The sequence below is a fragment of the Phyllobates terribilis genome, unplaced genomic scaffold, assembly GCF_046119375.1.
Source record: "Phyllobates terribilis strain yellow unplaced genomic scaffold, ASM4611937v1 Scaffold_13__5_contigs__length_258822181, whole genome shotgun sequence".
Classification (NCBI taxonomy): Eukaryota; Metazoa; Chordata; class Amphibia; order Anura; family Dendrobatidae; genus Phyllobates; species Phyllobates terribilis.
In genome coordinates, this window is record NW_027362773.1 from 105,031,738 (window position 1) to 105,047,559 (window position 15,822).

Genomic DNA, 15,822 nt, shown 5'->3' on the forward strand with positions numbered 1-15,822 from the left:
TCTGTGTGGTTTGTCCTGCTTATGGATCTTTTTCCTGCCTGACCCTGGACCTCTTTCTGACCATCTGTTTTGCCTGCTCCATTTGCCGTGATCGGCTTTCCTCCTGGTATTGTGACCTTGGACCATTACCTGACTACGACTTTTTTTCTTCTATCTGTTTATGACTAAAGATGAGTGAACTCGAACTGTAAAGTTCGAGGTTCATACCTGACACCTAGTGTCCGGTGCTGAACTCAAAACATGAACCTCCCAGAAGTTCGTTTTAGTGATCGGAGTTCTAGGAGGAGAGAGACCCCTAGTCCTTACTACAACCATTTTTCAGTCCTTTTACAGTGCCAAAGTTCGGGTCCCCAATGACTTCTATGGGGTTCGGTTAGAGTTCTGTTACCCGAACCGAACTTTGGACAAAAGTTCAGTCGAACCCGATGAACCCTATCATCCACTGGTCTGCTCATCCCTATATATGACGTACCCTCCTGGCTTTTGACCTCAAACTCCTTGACTACCCTTACTGTCGGTTTGTCTGCGAGACAAGACTCAGCATCACACTCAGAAAGTAAACATTTATTAAATCAGACAATGGTATTCTAGAACACTATTCATGCTAAAAGAATGGATCTCACTGTTCTGAAACCTTTTTGGAAAAGGGTCTTTTCTTCATTAATTCATTCATAGTGATAGATCAGGTGCTTTTTCAGAGATGGCGAAGTGACTGACAAAAAATAATGAAGCTCAGAAAACTAAAATGGATTTTCACCTGACAAAAACTGCTACCTAGGGACCTGAATATTGATTTTAAGGTACAGGCATGTATATAATGTGATTAAAATGATGTCTGAGCTCACAGGGGACAGACTTGATTTTCTGTTATATTACAGTCCATATTTTACCTTCAGGGGTAGCATTGACACTTTTGTGTGATAGTAAAATTAATATGCCTCATTATACAGATATTATTTTTTTTGTATTTTTGTGTAGTCATATAGTGCTATTTTTGTATTGTGCCTTGAATATACATCACAGTTTTTTGTTGTTGTTTTTTAAATTAAAGGGTGTATTTGGTATCAAACTTACAAAGTAAGATATGTAAGAGGGTTGAAATTTGTCTTCCAAGACACAGACCAGGCTTACTGGAAACTTGGACATTCATGTTGTTGGGTCTTACTGCCCTTCTGTTCTGGAGAACTGTGATATCCTTTTGTTTTAGATACTGCTTCTTTATGATATGCTAATTTACTTATTGTTTCTATGATGATTTTATGGTATGTGTGTGTTTTTGGACAATGAAACCGGTCCTGTTGACATGAAATGTAGGGGTGCTGCCTGGCTGATGTAGCTTTGGTCAGAATGCCTGTATGGAATGCTGAAACAGCGGGAGAGGTTGGCTGGGATGTAGCTCTTCAAGACAAATCCTTAACCTGACCCTGATTTGTCCATGTCTGACAGCGGAGGTTGGCACCCTAATATTACGCAATGGCACCCTCACTCAACGTCGGCTTACCGTGAGTGTCCTTAACTATACCCTCAACTATACACCTAATGTAACCCAAAACAACAAGAGAATGTAGTGCACACAGACAGAAGGTGAGACACAGGGCTAAAGACGTTTTCACACAAAGTCATACACAATGGACGAAAGGAAAAGAAAGGAACCCAAAAAGACCTTTGGTGCACGTGAAAAGCCCCAGACCCTGAATGTAACAAAATGGGAAAAGTGCAGAGAAGGTGAACATGCAAACAAACCGCAGGAGAAGCAATAGAGAAAACGTCAGCAAGATAATCCTTGACTGGGGAGCTGAGACTCCAAACATCCATCTAACTTGGAATATTGCCAGCAAATATGCAGTTGCAAGGTGAGTATAAATAGCCCATCCCAAGAAGTGATAGGACAGAACCAAATTGGGAAGTGAGAGACACCCGAAAAGAAGCAAACCAAAGAAAGAAAATACAAAAGAACCATCAACAATTGGACAGAAACCAAACTGGCTGTGGCTCAGCAGAAAGGGAACCCGACCATGCAGCAAGAGGTCACCAAATTGAGTCCCGAAACCGAGGCATGACACTGACTAGCCTACAATGGAATACAGTGTTTAGGACTTCTGGTAAATATAAATGTTCGAAGACAAAAAGGTGAGCACTGCCATGAGTCCTGTGTCATGCCAACAGCAAAGCATCTTGAGATTATTCATGTGTGCGGGCTTTTCATCCATAGAGGGAGCTCACTCACAATTTTGCCTAAGAACACTGCAATGAATAAAGAATGGGATCTAACATCCTCCAAGAGCAACTTCTCCCAACGATGCCAGAGCAATGTGATGAAGAACAATGATTTTGCCAGCATGATGGAGACCATATCACAAGGCAAAAATGAACAAAACATTGACATTTTGGGCCCATGGCAATTAAACTCCCCAAATCTCAATTCCATAGAGAACCTGTGGTCAATCCTAGAAAAGCGGGAGGACAAAGAAAAACACAAAAATTGTGATCAATTCCAAGCAATGATTAGACAAGACAAGGATTTTGCCCTGAAGCTGATATCCAGCTGCCAGGGTGAAGGGCAGAAGTCTTGAAAAGTAAGATATTGACTCTTTACATAAACTTCATGTAGTTGCCAATAAAAGTTCTAAAACATTTAAAACTCTGGTAATTGTACTTCAGTAACCATAGAAATATTCGACTAAAAGGTCTAAAAAATATGGTAGCAGAAAATTTGGTGAAAACCAAAATTTTTGTCAGTCTCAAAGCTTTTGGTCATGAGTGTATGCTATATGCTTATACATCGGCATATGTCAGGTGTTTGTTGAAGGTATACATCTACGTATTAGCACTATGGCATAAAAAAGCAGCAAAACTCTGTTAGTTGTTAACAACCAGGCTGACAGACATGACTGATCAACTCAAAACTAGATTGGCACCGCTCCGACAGCAGAGAGAACAGAAGCTTGGCAGTAGGGTTTCTGTGCCAGGCTGTGGTATTAACTTCTACAATTCTGCTTTATTTTCATGGGCTAAATCCCAGTTTACAGAACTTGCACTTCCAATTCCATTCCCATTTAACAAAAAAAAAAAAGGAATTTCACACCTGTCACTTCCACTTCGATGGCTCGAATCGTCTTTTTCAGTTGAAATACTGTTCCTCGTAGAGCATTTGGCTTTCTAGATCAGCTCATTTCTCCAGATTGTGCCTATAAACTCTACTGACCTGTATATCCAGAATCTCCATTGTCTCCTCAACCTGTATGCTGTTTAGGCTTGCATCCTCCTTGGGGAAATCAATTTCTCATTTATTCTGGGATCATTATCTTGCTGTGGAGCATAGCTTTGTGTGCTTATATATTATTTGATTTCTTTTATTGCTTTTCACTGGTCTTTAATCATTCCCTATACAGTAATTAGATTTTGTAAGTGTTATCTTACTCATCATACTTATCTTTGATTACAAGATTATTTGGTTATTAGCAGTTTGTTCCCCTCTTTATTCACTGGGGTGGGATCTTTTCTTGTATCTGCAAAATTTTTTAATAAGGATTTTGTTTTAGTATTGATCTTTCTATCGCCCTTATTAAATGTTAATCAAGTCTGTTAAACATTTATAGCTTTTATTCTTATATTTTACGGAGAATGTGACTTGCCCAGTCCACAGGTTTTTGGCTGCTAGTTTCTTCTTGGTGATGGTTTCCTACTCAATGGGTTCCAGTTTGTTTGCCTTTTTACTTTTTTTCCAATGCCTATTATACATTTCATATACATTAGAAAAGTTTTCAGGACATGCATCAAACATATCCATTGTAAAAAAAAGCAGAAGTTAAGGTACTATGGTAGGTGTGTGTTACTGAGATGGCTTTTATTTTGACTGGGTTTTGGGTCCAGGATTTGGGGATGATCAAAAAAGTCTGGGTGGGAAAGGTCGCTCCCATACTCCAGTCCGGGTCTTACAGGGCTAATAACAGGCAGCTTGGAATAGCTCAGCAGAGTGTGTTATGTTGGAGCTGGAGAAAGACAGTTAATGGTGAGTAGTCTATGCTAGAGATTGAGAAGTGCCTTTAATACCAAGTTGGTGAGACCGTTTGATTTACTTTGCCTTACCCAGAGAAAGGACTGTTTTGTTCATTTGTGCCGAAGAAAGGCTGTTTTCATTTTTTGAGCTGTAAAGTTTATGAAGGACAATAAATTTAATTCTGTTTTGATATAAAAACCCTGTGCCTATGCAGATCCAAGCGGCTACCAGAGAGCTGAAACCTCCACACTATCAAAAATAACAGCATATTATACTCATCTTGCCCTTCACCCATCCTGTCACCACAACTCTTTTCTTTTCCTGGTCTTCCGTTGGCTCCCACCCTCCGGCTCTGTCTATTTCACTCTTCGAGGCTTTCAGTGCTGACTTGGGCTTCCATGATGTTATTGTGTGCACGGAGGCACTGAAGAGTGAAGGCTTTAGAAAAAAAGACCGAAGCCATAGTGGGGGGGCCAGCGAAGGATCGGACTGGGAGCTACATGTGATGGGAGAGGTGAGTATAATTTTTTTTAATCCCTTTGTTAATATTGTATCATACCTTAGAGCATAATAAACATCTTTTAACGGCAATCCGGGCACATTCAATTGGCATAGACTTTCTCATCTAAATTCGAGCAAATCTGTCTAATTTAAAATTTTCGCAGATACGCTCATCTTTAGTTGCTTGGCAATGATGAAAGATAACTGCATATAATTTATTGATTTTGATCAAAAGATGTTGTGGAGACAAGAAGGTCAGAGGGTACTCTCGTCCGCTGGCCCGGCTGTCTTTAGAAAGACTGCATGGACCAGGGCTCATCCCCCTGAATGCCCGTACTCCTTTCCCATGGACATAATACTACTCAGACAACACAGGTTGAGGGTAACTCAGTGTGGCAATACTTTATTGAACCACCAACCGACAATAACATATAGTATAGTACTAGCAAATACACAAGAGGGTGCAAATTACAGAGTCTCACCTTTCCGCTGGCTCGCTGGGAAATAGAATATCTGCGACTTTGGGGCTTCCAGGGCCAACTACCCCAAACAGTAGCACCCTGCTTTTGGCGGGCAGCCACAGAAAGGGAGTAGCAGCAAGCTTAGGAAGCTGACAGTCTATTGACGTATGTGGCCAGGTGAACTGATTTTCCCAGCCTAGGTTCTCCAAACATGTCCATGAGTTCAGTGATGGGCAGTGGATCAAATCTGAATTCCTCCGGTTGGAGCCATGGTGCCTTGGCTGCTGTCCTCTAGAGTCTCTCTGTGGAAGGATAGAGGTCCCTTTTATACCCACAGCTGTCCTTAAGGGCATTATCCACAGGTTTGGGGGAGGTGGGAGGAGGTCATCTCTCATTGTTCAATCAACCTGCATAGTTTGTCCTTCAGTGTTTGCAGAACAACAAGCTGCATGGACTGATGCAATAGGTAGTCAGCAGGTATTCACCAAATTAACAAACAATGATTGTTCAATTAACCTGCACCCTTTTCCTCAAGGATAGCAGAACAATAAGCTGCAAGGACTGACACAATAGGTAGTCAGCAATCATTCAACAAATATCAATTCAACCTACAATGAGAGTCTGGAAGTGCTCATCAAAGGGCAGAAGTGTAGGAAAAATTGAAGTAGCTTTTTCGAAGGGTGAGGCTTAAATAAAAGACCTTCAACTTAATGTAGACACCAGTCCAGACTTATCTTCCATGCCCTCCATAGCCATTTATCACTTCACACAATATAGCGATTGCACGCTGATAGAAGTCATGTGACTTTACCACTCTCTACTATTAGTGTGAGTGCGACACACAATGAATGGCACAAGCTGTTTTGCCACTATTACTGTTCTCTGTACTGTGAGTGCCTTGCACTAACCTTTATTATTATTTTTTTTTTAATCATGGCTCTTACACCTCATCCCCAAAAGAAGGGTTATACCTGTATCTCACAGGGTGACAAGGTGAGGGAGGCTGAAAAACAGTGTGGCTCAATCTTAAACATCTTGGCTGATATGTCTGTAAATTTGAATCCTGTTTTAATTTTCAGACTGCAATTGAACAGAAAGGCTATTTTATGGGAAGAAAGGGGATCTAAATCTATTGACTGTTCACTATTGGCCAAATAGGAAACTAAAGCCCCCGTCTCACATAGCGAGATCGCTGCTGTGTCACGGTTTTGGTGACGCAACAGCGACCTCACCAGCGATGTCGCTATGTGTGACGCTTTGCAGCGATCAGGCCCCTGCTGTGAGGTCGCTGATCGCTGCAAAGTGTCCTGGACCATTTTTTGGTTGTTGCCCTCCCGCTGGTCAGCACACATCGCTGTGTGTGTGACCAGCGGGAGCAGCGATCAGGCTGGTAACCATGATAAACATCGGGTTACTAGGGGCACACGCGCACATAGGAACCCGTTGTTTATCATGGTTACAAGCCTGCTAAAGTGAGCAGTAACCTCCCGCTCACCGTAGCAGAGTGGTAACCATGATAAACAACGGGTTACTAGGTGCGCGTGTGCCCCAAGTAACCCGATGTTTATCATGGTTACCAGCCTGCTCCTGCTTCAGCAGGCTGGTAACCAAGAGCAGGACATCGTGGAAAGATTCTTTCCACGATGTCGCTGCTCCCCTGATCGTTGGTGAGCCTGCCTGTTTGACAGCTCACCAGCGACCACATAGCGACGCAGCAACGATCCCTGACAGGTCATATCGTTGTCGGGATCGTTGCAGCGTCGCTAAGTGTGACGGGGCCTTAACATGCTTGATTTGTTAATCAAAGTGTTGAAATGTTGAAATGTCGCAATGTGATTGGACTTTGCATCAATGACAATTATGTACCTGTCCTGGGTCCAGGCTCTGCTCCCTTCACTTACAGTCCGCTAAACTTTCTTGTGCTCTACATCGGGCTTTGCAAGTGTTATGACTGCTAAAGCACATTCACACGGATAGCGTACAAGCCAGGGAGACAATACCTGTCCAGATTAGGAAAAGCCCTCCTCTGTCCCTGGTCTGTCCCTGCCTGACCACGGAGGTTGGCACACTAAGGTAACGCAATGGCGCGCCCACTTGATGGTGGGTCACCGTGAATATCCTTAGCAGCTCCTAGTATCCCTGTAGCGCTGGCGTCCCTGCCCTCTGCTAGGCAGGGACGCTGCTCCCCTCACCGCTCTGCTCCGTGCCCGGCGTCCTCTCCCCGCTCTGCTGTCAGCGCGCGCTCCTTCCCGGCGTCCTCCTCCCGCTCTGCTCTCAGCGCGCGCTCCTTCCCGGCCCCTGTGCTTAGGGCGCGCGCGCGCGCGCTCCCCTCCTCTTAAAGGGGCCGCGCGCGCCGTCCTAAGGAGTCCCCGGCCAATGGCCGGAGGACTTCATCATATATAAGGCACCTCCTCCAAAATGGAGGTGCCCGAGCAATGTTGTTTGCACCTGTGTCTCACCTGTGCTTCAGCCCTCAGGTCCCGTTGCCAGTTTCCTGCCAGTTTCCTGCTAGTTACCTGCCTGATTCCTGCCTGAATACTTGTTACCTGTCTGCCAGCCTGAGGTCCGACGGTCTGCCTTACTACTCCTGTCAGTCTGTCTAAAGGACCAGCCTGCCCGCTCACCTGGGAGCGCATATCAGCTACCTGCCTGCTTGCCTGAGGTCCGACGGTCTGCCTTACTACTCCGGTCAGTCTGTCTATGGACCAGCTTGCCCGCTCACCTGGGAGCGCTTCTCCGTTATCTGCCTGCTTGCCAGCCCGGAGGCTCCGTTGTCACGTGCTGTGACCACCAGCTATCTCAGAGACTCTTGCCCGCTCACCTGGGAGCGCATCTCCGTTACCTGCCTGCTTGCCAGCCCGGAGGTCCCGTTGTCACGTGCGGTGACCACCAGCTATTCCAGAGACTCTTGCCCGCTCACCTGGGAGCGCTTCTCCGTTACCTACCTGCCTGCCAGCCCGGAGGTTCCGCCGTCACGTGCCGTGACCACCTGCTATTCCAGAGACTCTCGCTTGCTCACCTGGGAGCACACATCTACCATCTGCCTGCTAGCCTACCCGGAGGCTCTGCCATCACAGGTCGTACCTACCCCTTACCCAGAGACTGCCCTGATCACTTGCCGTAACTCCCTGTCCGTTCACCCAGAGACTGCCACCCGCTCCCTTACAAGGGCCGCCCCCTTGTATAGTAGCTCAGAGGTTCCGCCTCCCGGACCCGTTACAGTTTGCTCGGGCCATGGAACCCGGTGGCACCCAAGCTCCCTCGCTCTCGGACCTCTGTCTTGAACTGTCCCGTCAGAGGTCCCAACAGGAGGCCATCCTGGGTCATCTGCGGAATGTTAATACTCGCCTGAACACTCTGTCTGATCCACCAACAACCTCCGCCAGTGCCATATCTTGCAATCCGGCAGCTCCGCTGCCCACTAATACTATGGTATCCTACCCCGGACCCCGGCTTTCTGCACCTCCTCGCTTCGGAGGCGACCCCGTCCAGGCTCGGGGCTTCATAAATCAGTGCACCCTGCACTTTGAACTTTTGTCCCATCAGTTTAATTCCGACCGGGCCAAAATTGCCTTTATCATGTCCCATCTCACCGGGGAGGCCCTGGCCTGGCTAAATCCTCTATGGGAGAGAGGAGACCCCCTGGTGTCCAACTTGCCTGCTTTTCTCTCGGCTTTCCGGAAAGTCTTCGACGAACCCGGACGGAAGACCTCATCCGCATCCTCTCTGCTACGCCTCCGTCAGGAGGGTCTCACCGTGGGCCAATATGCCATACGGTTCCGCACCCTTGCCTCGGAGCTGGCCTGGGATAACGACGCTCTGGTATCCGTCTTCTGGGAGGGTCTGTCCGGTCGTATTAAAGATGAACTTGCTGGTGGGGACATTCCTACCTCTCTCGATGATCTAATAACCCTTGCCACCCGGATTGACCTACGGTTCCAGGAGCGTGCCAAAGAGGTCACCCGTGAGAGAAGGATTCCACGTTTAGCTCCTACTTTCCAGAAACCCGTCATTCCCTCCATCTCTCCCCAGGTACACTCTCCTGAGCCTATGCAGGTCGACCAGACCAAGATGGTCAAAACCCGTCAGGACTCACGCCGTGCCGAGGGGAGCTGCTTCTACTGTGGCAGTAAGGAGCACCGGATCCGTGCCTGCCCGGAGAGGTCGGGAAACGCCTGTGTCTAGGTTCGCTCAGAGAGGTCCACCTAGACAAGAATAAATCCTCTCCATCCCTGCTGTTGTCAGTTTCGATCATCTACGGGGAGAACCGTTATTTCGAACTAGCCCAACTTGACTCTGGAGCAGCCGGGAACCTTATTTCACAGTCCCTGGTTGAGAAATACCGCATCCCCACCAAACCTCTGGCTGTACCCTTGTCTGTCGCTGCCGTGGATGGGGGCCTCTTACCTCGCCCCATTCAACTCATCACCGAATCCATTACCCTGCAGGTGGGAATGCTGCATTCTGAAAGTATCTCCTTTCATGTTCTGCCTGGACTCTCTCACGCCCTCTTGCTAGGTCTGCCCTGGCTCCAGAGACATGCACCCGTGCTAGACTGGCAAACCGGAGAGGTCCTTCGCTGGGGACAAGACTGTCATAAAACCTGCCTGGTTCCCGTCCATCCCGTCCGTCCCTCTCCTACCCCAGCTAATCTACCTGGACTTCCGATTCCTTATTGGTCTTATGCAGATGTCTTTAATAAAAAGGAGGCAGAGACATTACCACCACATAGACCATACGACTGTCCCATCGATCTGCTACCCGGTACTACTCCTCCCCGTGGGCGTATCTATCCTTTATCCGCTGCTGAGACCCGGTCAATGTCCGAATATATTGAGGAGAATCTGGCCAGAGGATTCATCCGGAAATCTACCTCCCCGGCGGGAGCAGGCTTCTTTTTCGTCAAAAAGAAGGACGGCTCTCTCCGTCCCTGTATAGACTATAGAGGCCTAAACCTGATCACGGTGAAGAATAAGTACCCCCTCCCGCTCATTCCAGAATTATTTGATCGCCTGAGGGGGGCTAGGATCTTCACCAAACTGGACCTTCGTGGGGCGTACAACCTGGTTCGTATTCGTCAGGGGGATGAATGGAAGACGGCATTCAACACCCGGGACGGCCACTATGAATACCTGGTAATGCCCTTTGGTCTCTGTAACGCTCCTGCCGTCTTTCAAGAGTTGGTCAATGACATCTTCCGGGACCTTCTCTACTCCTGCGTAGTGGTGTACCTGGACGACATCTTGGTCTTCTCTCCGGATCTCCAGACTCACCGGAGGGACGTTCGTCAGGTCCTGCTCAGGCTAAGGCAGAACCATCTCTACGCTAAATTTGAGAAGTGCCTCTTTGAGCAGACCTCGCTTCCGTTTCTGGGCTACATTATCTCTCAGACCGGCCTACAAATGGATCCTGAGAAACTGTCTGCCATCGAGAAATGGCCCCGACCGGAGGGGTTGAAGGCCATTCAGCGATTCCTGGGCTTCGCCAACTACTACCGCCTCTTCATACCACACTTCTCTTCCCGGACGGCCCCAATTTCTGCGCTCACCCGTAAAGGTACTAATCCCAAAGAGTGGCCACCCGAAGCAGAGGAGGCCTTTCTTTCCCTTAAACAGGCCTTCTCTTCCGCCCCGGTGCTGCATCGCCCAGATGGCAACAAACAGTTCTTCCTGGAAGTTGACGCCTCCTCCTCTGGAGCCGGAGCGGTACTTACTCAAAAATCATCTTCCGGGAGGATGGTAACTTGTGGCTTCTTCTCTAAACTCTTCTCCTCCTCTGAGCGCAACTATTCCATAGGAGACCGAGAGTTATTGGCCATCAAACTGGCATTGGAGGAGTGGCGTTACCTGCTCGAGGGGGCTCTTCACCCGGTAATAATTTACACTGACCACAAGAACTTGGCTTACCTCCAGCATGCCCAGAGACTTAACCCGCGCCAAGCCCGGTGGTCCTTGTTTTTTGCTCGTTTTGATTTTGTCCTTCATTTTCGCCCGGCTGACAAAAACGTCAAGGCGGACGCCTTGTCTCGGTCCTTTCTGGTGTCTGATCTCGAGGAGGATCCGAAACATATCATCGATCCCGCCAGAGTAATGCAGGTGGCTCCCGTGAGTCTAAATCGTCTTCCTCCTGGTAAGACGTTCGTACCAGTACCTGATCGGGAGAAGATCCTACACTGGGGTCATTCTTCTAAACTAGCTGGCCACGCCGGTCAGAAAAAGACCCTCCAGCTTATTACCCGGCACTACTGGTGGCCTAACCTGCACAAGGATGTAATAGACTTTGTTTCTGCCTGTGTGTCCTGCGCCCGCAACAAAGTTCCGAGACACCTGCCGGCCGGCCGCCTCCTACCTCTGCCAGTACCTGCTGCCCCCTGGCAGCATATAGCGATGGACTTCATTACTGATCTACCCGTCTCTGCCGGTTGTACGGTCATTTGGGTGGTCGCTGACCGCTTCTCCAAGATGGCTCACTTCATTCCACTGCCAGGTCTTCCGTCTGCACCCGAGCTGGCTAAAGACTTTATCCGCCACATCTTCCGTCTTCATGGCCTGCCCCGTCACATCGTGTCGGATCGTGGGGTACAGTTCACTTCCCGTTTCTGGAGAGCCACTTGTAAATTGCTGGACGTCACCCTGGACTTCTCCTCCGCTTACCACCCACAGTCTAATGGTCAAGTGGAGCGGATCAATCAGAACCTGACCAGTTACCTTCGGCACTTCGTTAATGCCCACCATTCTGACTGGGTGGATCTCCTGCCATGGGCCGAATTCTCGTACAACAATCACGAGAGCGAGTCTTCCTCCAAATCCCCGTTTTTTGTAGTCTACGGTCAGCATCCTCGGATCCCGTTTCCCGTCTCCACCTCGGCGGACAATCCGGCTGCGGAATCTCTTGTTAACAAATTTTCCTCCATATGGGAGAGTACCCGGTCCGCACTCCTTCTGTCATCCGAGCGTATGAAAAGACACGCTGACAAAAAACGTCTGGACCCTCCTCAATTCCGCCCTGGGGATAAAGTCTGGCTCTCGTCCAAATATGTCCGGCTCAAGATCCCTTCCTATAAGTTAGGGCCTCGGTTCATCGGCCCACTGGAGGTCATCAGTCAGATCAACCCGGTGGCCTATAAATTGAAACTCCCGGCCAACTTACGGATCCCTAACTCCTTCCATGTGTCTCTCCTCAAACCTGTGGTGCTTAACTCTTTTTCCAAGTCTACAGGTACGCCTCCTGCTCCGGTTTCTGCTGAGGACGAGTTTGAGGTAGAGAACATTCTTGCCACCAAAAGGGTAAGAGGAAAGACCTTTTTTCTGGTAGATTGGAAGGGGTTTGGTCCTGAGGAGAGAACGTGGGAGCCCCGGGAGAACATCCATGCCCCTCTCATCCTAGCTAAATTTCTGTCTGGCCTAAAAAAGGGGGGGCCTAAAGGGGGGGGTACTGTAGCGCTGGCGTCCCTGCCCTCTGCTAGGCAGGGACGCTGCTCCCCTCACCGCTCTGCTCCGTGCCCGGCGTCCTCTCCCCGCTCTGCTGTCAGCGCGCGCTCCTTCCCGGCGTCCTCCTCCCGCTCTGCTCTCAGCGCGCGCTCCTTCCCGGCCCCTGTGCTTAGGGCGCGCGCGCGCGCGCTCCCCTCCTCTTAAAGGGGCCGCGCGCGCCGTCCTAAGGAGTCCCCGGCCAATGGCCGGAGGACTTCATCATATATAAGGCACCTCCTCCAAAATGGAGGTGCCCGAGCAATGTTGTTTGCACCTGTGTCTCACCTGTGCTTCAGCCCTCAGGTCCCGTTGCCAGTTTCCTGCCAGTTTCCTGCTAGTTACCTGCCTGATTCCTGCCTGAATACTTGTTACCTGTCTGCCAGCCTGAGGTCCGACGGTCTGCCTTACTACTCCTGTCAGTCTGTCTAAAGGACCAGCCTGCCCGCTCACCTGGGAGCGCATATCAGCTACCTGCCTGCTTGCCTGAGGTCCGACGGTCTGCCTTACTACTCTGGTCAGTCTGTCTATGGACCAGCTTGCCCGCTCACCTGGGAGCGCTTCTCCGTTATCTGCCTGCTTGCCAGCCCGGAGGCTCCGTTGTCACGTGCTGTGACCACCAGCTATCTCAGAGACTCTTGCCCGCTCACCTGGGAGCGCATCTCCGTTACCTGCCTGCTTGCCAGCCCGGAGGTCCCGTTGTCACGTGCGGTGACCACCAGCTATTCCAGAGACTCTTGCCCGCTCACCTGGGAGCGCTTCTCCGTTACCTACCTGCCTGCCAGCCCGGAGGTTCCGCCGTCACGTGCCGTGACCACCTGCTATTCCAGAGACTCTCGCTTGCTCACCTGGGAGCACACATCTACCATCTGCCTGCTAGCCTACCCGGAGGCTCTGCCATCACAGGTCGTACCTACCCCTTACCCAGAGACTGCCCTGATCACTTGCCGTAACTCCCTGTCCGTTCACCCAGAGACTGCCACCCGCTCCCTTACAAGGGCCGCCCCCTTGTATAGTAGCTCAGAGGTTCCGCCTCCCGGACCCGTTACAATCCCTAGAGTAGCAATTCCCTAAGGAATAGAGGAATCACACATGAAAAAACTGCAACCAACTTAAACTACAGCAAAGTGAATGAATCCAACAAAGACTATCACCAGCAGGGGAAGGTATATAAAGCTGGACCCAAAAGATGATAGGACAGACAAACACAGTAAATGAAAAACACCTCTTACCTAAAACCGACAGAAACAAAGATAACATGACTAAAACACCCAAAGAAAAGGTGTATCTGCTGTAGCTCAGCGGAAAGTCACGCTGACCACAGAACACAGGATCAAGTGTTTGAATCCAGACTTGCAAGAAAGGTGAGGATCCAGCTTCAATCCATAAAGTTTTATTGTTTCTTTTAAAACATAGCAAGCACTAATGTATACACCTTTGCATAGGTGTCAGTTGGGAGTAAGGGATGTGAGGAAAACACCGGACGCATTTCGAACCCTAGCTGGAGCCGAGTCTTAGAACACAGCTAGCGTTCGAAATGCGTACAGTGTTTTCCTCACCCCTTATAACCAACTGACTCCTATGCCAAGGTGTATGCATTAGTGCTTGCTATGTTTTAAAATAAACAATACAATTTTATGGATTGAAGCTGTATCCTCACCTTTCTTGCAAGTATACATTGACGTCTGGCAGAGACGTAATCCTGCGCTTCCAACATTGAAGCTCGCAGGGAGTTTCCACCAAGGGTGAGCTGATCTTGCCTTTTCTTTTTAAACTGTGGACTAGTGATGAGCGAACATGCTTGCCACTGCTCGGTACTCGCCCGAACATCACTGTGCTCGACGAGCTTGGCGAGTATTTCTGGGCTGCTTGGGCGGGAACTCGGGTCCCATCCCTGCATGTTTGGCGCTCATTAGAGAGCCAATGAACATGCAGGGATTACCTGCCATGCACTGTAATGCCATAGCAATGTTGGTTGTGGGCATTACAGTGATTGGCTGGCTGCACAGCATCATCAGGTCTATATCAGACCTCGCGCCGCCATGCTCTTCACAGTCTACCCCGGAATTAGGCAGAGTAGGGAGAGCTGCTGCTGCGTCAGGGAGAGATTTGCTTCTTCATAGTTAGTATAGGTATTCCACAACATATATATATATATATATATATATATATATATATATATATATATATATATATATATATATATATATATATATATACAGTACAGACCAAAAGTTTGGACACCCCTTCTTATTTAAAGATTTTTCTGTATTTTCATGACTATGAAAATTGTACATTCACAACTGAAGGCATCAAAACTATGAATTAACACATGTGGAATTATATACTTAACAAAAAAGTGTGAAACTACTGAAAATATGTCTTATATTCTAGGTTCTTCAAAGTAGCCACCTTTTGCTTTGATGACTGCTTTGCACACTCTTGACATTCTCTTGATGAGCTTCAAGAGGTAGTCACCGAAAATGGTCTTCCAGCAATCTTGAAGGAGTTCCCAGAGATGCTTAGCACTTGTTGGCCCTTTTGCCTTCACTCTGCGGTCCAGCTCACCCCAAACCATCTCGACTGGGTTCAGGTCTCGTGACTGTGGAGGTCAGGTCATCTGGCGTAGCACCCCATCACTCTCCTTCTTGGTCAAATAGCCCTTACACAGCCTGGAGGTGTCTTTGGGGTCATTGTCCTGTTGAAAAAAAAATGATGGGGCAACTAAACGCAAACCGGATGGAATAGTATGCCGCTGCAAGATGTTGTGGTAGCCATGCTGGTTCAGTATGCCTTCAATTTTGAATAAATCCTCAACAGTGGCACCAGCAAAGCACCCCCACACCATCACACCTCCTCCTCCATGCTTCAAAGTGGGAACCAGGCATGTAGAGTCCATCCGTTCACCTTTTCTGGGTCGCACAAAGACACGGTGGTTGGAACCAAAGATCTCAAATTTGGACTCATCAGACCAAAGCACAGATTTCCACTGGTCTAATGTCCATTCCTTGTGTTCTTTAACCCAAACAAGTCTCTTCTGCTTGTTGCCTGTCCTTAGCAGTGATTTCCTAGCAGCTATTTTACCATGAAGGCCTGCTGCACAAAGTCTCCTCTTAATAGTTGTTGTAGAGATGTGTCTGCTGCTAGAACTCTGTGTGGCATTGACCTGGTCTCTAATCTGAGCTGCTGTTAACCTGCGATTTCTGAGGCTGGTGACTCGGATAAACTTATCCTCAGAAGCAGAGGTGACTCTTGGTCTTCCTTTCCTGGGGCGGTCCTCATGTGAGCCAGTTTCTTTGTAGCGCTTGATGGTTTTTGCAACTGCACTTGGGGACACTTTCAAAGTTTTCCCAATTTTTCGGACTGACTGACTTTCATTTTTTAAAGTAATGAT